Source organism: Rhinichthys klamathensis, unplaced genomic scaffold, assembly GCF_029890125.1.
Source record: "Rhinichthys klamathensis goyatoka isolate OS25496 unplaced genomic scaffold, OSU_Roscu_1.1 h1tg000347l_1, whole genome shotgun sequence".
In the NCBI taxonomy this organism is placed as follows: Eukaryota; Metazoa; Chordata; class Actinopteri; order Cypriniformes; family Leuciscidae; genus Rhinichthys; species Rhinichthys klamathensis.
The window spans coordinates 1,182,617-1,190,000 of NW_026606859.1; positions in this window are offsets into that span (position 1 = coordinate 1,182,617).

Here is a 7,384-nt window from a genome sequence, read left to right on the forward strand (position 1 = left end):
AGTTTTTCTTCAAAATGATTTATTATTATCAGTAGTGAGTAAAGATCTTGTGGCAGTAACTATATCACCCGCCGTCGAGAAAACCCTCTCGCTGGGGACAGAGCGAGAGCGAGGTATTGCCAGTTAATGATTTGCCAGATCGGCTAGTTTAGGATAAACAGATTCTTGAGCCTTCCACCAGGCAAGCGGGTTTGATTAAATTAAAGTGCACTCCTTTGCTATGTAGGTGTACACTTCATCCTTTAACTGCTGCTGCAAATCATCCTGGCTCTTTTTAACAGTTTTAAAGAGTAGGCCAAAACGTTCTGCCAAGGCTGACCTCTTTGGCAGAGGAGAAGATGCTGACTCTGCTGTCGGACAGATGATGCACTAGCCTCTGTAGTCTCTCTGGTCTCACCCTGCAGTAAAATGACAAAAATAAAATGACTATTTAGCTAATTACTAAGAGAGTTAAGTGAATATTGTAACAATGTTAATATGTTCAGTTTACATGAGAGTAAATATCAATCTTAGGATCAATTTATTATATAATACATACCTGTTCTGCGGTGATCAGAACTTCTCTGATGAGGATATATTCATAGATTCTCACATTACTTGATTTCCCTGGCAGTGGGAGTGTCGTCATTTTGTTTAATTGATTCCAAGATAATTTTTTTAAATGGTGAAATCATGAAAACTGATGGTGTTATTTGTGCAGTATTGTAGTGACCATCTTAAGAGGCTTCACAATCTTAATCTCTGCGACGCTCACCTCATGGTCAGTCAGATTGATGATATTTTTAAGGGCCTTTTCTGTTAGTGCAGAGTAAACAGCCGATTTATGTTCAAGAGACCGCTCAACCATTTCACAGCTGGAGTTCCAGCGTGTGGGCACGTTGTGTATTAAACAATGTTTTGGCAAGTGAAGCATTTCCTGCTTTATCTTCAAACTGTGGGCAGTTGCTGAGCTGCGGTGAAAAAAACGCCAACAGTTCTTCTGATTTTTCCCGGCAGTCGAGATACCTGATTGACTGCCATACCTTTCTGTGATGCTAAGTTCAAGGTATGGGCAAAGCATCCAATATGTGGACCCAATCCTGCTTCATTGACAGCATTAACAATGTTTCTTGCATTGTCAGTGGTCACTCTGTCACATTGTATGTTTCCACTCTATGGAGCTAGAAATGTGTCTTTATTATATGCGAGAAAATAAATGATCTGAGAGAAGAAGAAAAAGTTTGAGAGAAAAAGTTATCACACTGATAGCAAAAAAGCATTTCATGAGAGAAAAAAATATATTTGAGAGAAAAAGTTTTCATATCAATAGCAAAAAAATAATATTTGAGACTAAAAAAAGTTTTGAGAGAAAGTATTTTCTCATAGAACATAAAAAAATATAAATTTGAAATTTTAAAAATTATTTCTGAGAAAAAAAATCTCTCTCAAAATACTTTGAAAAAAAATCTTAAATATATATATTTTTGCTATCAGTGTGAAAACATTTTCTCTAAAAAAAAAGTGTTTCTCTCAAACCGCTTTTCTTTGCTCTCAATGCAATTTTTTGCTCTCGTGTCATGATTTTTATTTCGCTGTGAAAATTGTGTCATGGGCGGGGCCACGTTCTTTTTTTCCTATTGGAACGCTCCTATTGGCCAGTCGGGTGACCATCGTCTTACTTCTTAATTCTACTCGGCCCAGGGGATAAAGCAACTCTACTGGTCCTGCTGGTCATGGCAGTAAGTGTGCAAGTAGCATCCTACCTCTTGTATCTTGTGCTTGGTTTGCCCGTTTGACTGAAGATGGTAACCAGATGATAGACTGACGGTCACACCTAGGAGTCAGAAGAAGGCTCTCCAGACTCGAGAGATGAACTTCGGCCCACGGTCAGACACAATGTCTTCAGGAATGCCAAAGTTTCTAAATACGTGTTGGAAGAGAAGCTCTGCAGTCTGCAAAGCCGTAAGTAAGCCCTTTAGTGGAATCAGTTTGCAGGCCTTAGAAAATCTGTCCACTACAACCAAGATCATCGTGCAGCCGTTGGATGGAGGTAGATCTTAGGTGTGACCAAGGGCGCATTGGAAGAGGTGGGAGCTTGCGAGATGGTAAGTGACGAGGACTCTTGACCATGGTGCAGGCAGGACAGAACCTGACGAACAGGACCACTTCTGGGTAATCTTGTGGCTGCCAGTAACGGTTGTGAAGAAGTGAAAGGGTTTGGGAGACTCCCAGGTGGCCAGAACCAGGTGAAGAATGAATGGAATCTAAGAGGTCCTTCCGCAAAGACTTGGGGACGTATGTTTGCCCAGCTGGACAACATGGCGGGGCTGGTTCCTGTAGCATGGTCTGGGCAATCCTCTCATCCAGGGTCCATTGGATAGGACAGACAAACACTGAAGAAGGTAAGATGGGTGGAGGCGTTCCCTCACATTGCTCTGGAGCGTTGAACCGAGAGAGGGCATCTGCCTTGGTATTACAGGAACCTGGGCGATAGGAGACAGAAAAATTAAAATTGGGTAATAAAAGAGGGCCCACCTGCCTTGACATGGAATCAACCGTTTAGCACTTCTAAGGCATTCCAAGATTTTATAGTCTGTGATCACAGTAAATGGATAACGGGCCCCCTCTAGCCAGTGTCGCCAATCCTCCAGGGCTAACTTGAATAGCTAGTAGTTCTCTGTTCCGTATGTCATAATTTAACTCGACCGGTGACAGCTACCTGTAACAGAAGGGACATGGATGGAGATTAGTGGAGGCTTTACTCCACTGAGATAACACCGCCCCACTCCACATCTACAACAAACAGGATTTCCTGATCAGGATGTTGAAGCATGGGGCCTGAAGTGAAGGCTAATTTGAGTGACTCGAAAGCTTGGCTGGCCTCTTCTGTCCAATTCAAGCTTTTGGGCTTACCCTTGAGGAGATTGGTTAGGGGATTGGCAATGGCACTGAAATTCTTAATGAATCTACGATAAAAATGTGCATACCCTAGGAACCTCTAAAGTTCCTTAATGGTTTGTGGAAGAGGCCATGATAGTACTGCAACCACCTTTCCCGGGTCCATCTGCACACCCCGAGGGCCAACGATGTAACCCAGAAAATGCACCAAAGACTGGTGGAAGGATAACTTTCTCCGGTGTTCACAAAGCCGCTGCATAACCTGACGAACATGTGTCACAGGTCGGGGGGGTCAAAGCCAGACTGCACCCACCCCTACAACCAGGACCACCTCGAGGAATGTGCCAAAGACCAGACAGACATGTAGATAAAAGTTAACGAGTTTTATTGAATACAATGAATTTAAAAGTCTTAATCAAGCTCCTGTGTCCCGCAGCAGGTGCGAGAGTCAGACCTCTGACACCGGTCGAGGCGTCAAACTCTTCAAGGCAACTCGTGCCAGACGTCACGGCTAAGAGGAGGGGGCCCCAAGCGAGCAAACCTTCGCGGACCGTCGAGCAGTCGGGGCGTGGCCGGTACAGAAACTGATGGCCAGGAGGGAATTCTTCCACCAGACAGATGTGGGATTCTTGGCTGGAGGGTGTCTTCCTGCAGCAGACAGGGATGCATCCAGTGTGTGTCTCTCCTCCAGGCAGGCATCACACGTTAGTAAAGGAATCCTCTATTAAAGAGACAAGGTCAGTTATACAAGTGCATGTACGCTTTTTCTTCAATACGGAGACGAGGGCTTACGGCTAGAGTGCATTGCTGCAAAGCAGACAGAGATGTGGCCAGTGTGTGTCTCTCCTTCAGGCAGGCATCACACAAGGGAACATTAGCGGCGAAATCTTCTATTAAATAGACAGAACAAGTTATACATGTGCCCACATTCTTCTCACATGCAGAGATGAAACACGCACATTCCACACTTGGAGTCTTCTTCAGTAACAGCGGACAAGAATATGAACTGGGGAATACTCGACAGTTACAGTTTTTTTCAATCGCTAACAAGCGCTTACCCATACTTCAGATACTTTTTCTAAACTCTTAACACAGACCCACACCTACAAAACACGATTGGCCAAATGGTTAATTTTCTTCTCAAAAACACATTTTGTTAAATATATACTAACTCTTCATTTCAAAATAGAACACATCTTTCTCTGCACACACTAACTTTACCAAAACGCTGGAAATCTGACTCAAAATGAAATTATTCTGTCAAAGAATAACACTTGTTTTCACTTCACAAGGTACATGCAGTCAATCAAAGTACACCAGGTTTCAAAATACTGGCTATTGTTGACATTACAAAAACTGCATAGACTTTGATGTTTCAGTTTTACAGGTATTTGCATGCAAAACATGCAATCCAACCTTTTTACACTAAATTTCTTGGTTGGGAACTTTATGTCCACATGTACAGTAATGTTCACATTCAAAAGCATTCTAGTAAAAAGCAAATCAGTTTTTTTCCCTTTACTGTTTACAACAGGAGGTACAGTAGAAACACGGTATGATAGAACAGAAAAAGTTTTACAGTATTGCTTACAAAAAAGCACAAAATTACTGTATCTAATCTCTGCGATCTTCAGGGTTAGGCCACATGTTTTCATCAAATATTGCACTTCTGCATCTCTCACTGCATCTCTCACTGCACCTCTCACTGCACCTCTCACTGCACATCTCACTGCATCACTCACTGCACATCTCACTGCACATCTCACTGCACATCTCACTGCATCACTCACTGCACATCTCACTGCATCTCTCACTGCACCTCTCACTGCACCTCTCACTGCATCACTCACTGCACATCTCACTGCACCTCTCACTGAATCTCTCACTGCACCTCTCACTGCATCTCTCACTGCACCTCTCACTGCATCACTCACTGCACCTCTCACTGCATCTCTCACTGCATCTCTCACTGCACCTCTCACTGCATCTCTCACCGCACCTCTCACCGCACCTCTTACTGCACATCTCACTGCACATCTCACTGCATCACTCACTGCACATCTCACTGCACCTCTCACTGAATCTCTCACTGCACCTCTCACTGCATCACTCACTGCACATCTCACTGCACCTCTCACTGAATCTCTCACTGCACCTCTCACTGCATCTCTCACTGCACCTCTCACTGCATCACTCACTGCACCTCTCACTGCATCTCTCACTGCATCACTCACTGCACCTCTCACTGCACCTCTCACTGCACATCTCACTGCATCTCTCACCGCATCTCTCACCGCATCTCTCACTGCATCACTCACTGCACCTCTCACTGCATCTCTCACTGCACATCTCACTGCATCACTCACTGCACATCTCACTGCACCTCTCACTGAATCTCTCACTGCACCTCTCACTGCATCTCTCACTGCACCTCTCACTGCATCACTCACTGCACCTCTCACTGCACCTCTCACTGCATCTCTCACTGCACCTCTCACTGCACCTCTCACTGCATCTCTCACTGCACCTCTCACTGCACCTCTCACTGCATCTCTCACTGCACCTCTCACTGCACCTCTCACTGCTCCTCTCACTGCATCTCTCACTGCATCTCTCACTGCACCTCTCACCGCATCTCTCACCGCATCTCTCACCGCATCTCTCACCGCATCTCTCACCGCACCTCTCACCGCACCTCTCACTGCACCTCTCACTGCACCTCTCACTGCATCTCTCACTGCACATCTCACTGCATCTCTCACTGCACATCTCACTGCACATCTCACTGCATCACTCACTGCACATCTCACTGCATCTCTCACTGCATCTCTCACTGCACATCTCACTGCATCTCTCACTGCATCTCTCACTGCACCTCTCACTGCACCTCTCACTGCATCTCTCACTGCACCTCTCACTGCACCTCTCACTGCACCTCTCACTGCATCTCTCACTGCACCTCTCACTGCACATCTCACTGCATCTCTCACTGCACATCTCACTGCACCTCTCACTGCATCTCTCACTGCACATCTCACTGCATCTCTCACTGCACCTCTCACTGCACATCTCACTGCATCACTCACTGCACCTCTCACTGCACCTCTCACTGCACCTCTCACTGCATCTCTCACTGCACCTCTCACTGCACATCTCACTGCATCTCTCACTGCACATCTCACTGCACCTCTCACTGCATCTCTCACTGCACATCTCACTGCATCTCTCACTGCATCTCTCACTGCACCTCTCACTGCATCTCTTACTGCATCTCTCACTGCACCTCTCACTGCACCTCTCACTGCATCTCTCACTGCATCTCTCACTGCATCTCTCACTGCTCCTCTCACTGCACATCTCACTGCACATCTCACTGCACATCTCACCGCACCTCTCACTGCATCTCTCACTGCTCCTGCTCTTCTCCCTGGGCCCCTTGCTCTTACTCTTCCTCGTCCAGACATTACAGTGTTTGTCTTTTTCTGTTTCTGTTTTCAAAAACATCACTCCTCAAAGTCCTAATTTTACTGTATAAGTGTCAATGTAATAGAAAAAAATTGGGTAATTTTGGGTCGGCCCAATTTACCCAACATAAATCAGCTGTGTGTCAATTATTCAATTGTTTGTTTATTATTTTGCTGAGATATATTGTTTTTGAACTGATATCATTGCAGGAGCAGAGGTTTTTATACTGTATCTAAGGTTTGGAATATTGTTTTTGCTATTGTGGGATGGTGTGTGTTAACATTCGCAAATACTACAAAAACAATCCATAATTTTGTTCGGAGGTATAACTTGTCTGTTAAGAAAATGTAAGCATTGTGGAAATGCGTTCACTGACTGCATATTGTGTGAAAACGACATGAAATGTGTGAATGGTATGGCCACAATATACCGATGCTGTGCTAATTGTGTTTAGAGTTTTGAAAATGTGACTACTGGTTGGACAAACGCTTGTTAGCGACTGAAAAAAACTGTAATATGTATATAAATCCCACACACCACAATTCAGGCACTGCATATCTACTCTCACTCTCAGTGCAATAAGGCCAGCACTCACCCAATGATCAATCCTTCCACTGTTGCGCTGAATCAGTTCTCATCAGAGGGCGAAGAGATGTAGATGACTTCTCACGGGCACGGGGAACAAGCGTCTTCAATGCCCTCTCACATTCAGTGAGAGGGTATTGAAGTCAAGGATGACTCGATCCAAACAATCTCCAGTGACAGTTACAATCGCGATCAATACACTTCACAACTTTATATCCAGCTCGATCAGAGCATACCTTCACATAGATCCGATGTCATACTACTTATCTCCCTTTCAATGATGATGGCGTTTTCCGGTCTTGACTCGATCTCCACAATTCACTCACTTCGCATCCTTAGACGTTTTCTTAATGTTACACCCTCAATTCAGCCGAATCCTCACGATATTCCCCCGATATCTCCGCGAATCAGCGTCACTGCAAAAGAAACGATTTCTCCCGGGGGAGCACCACACTCG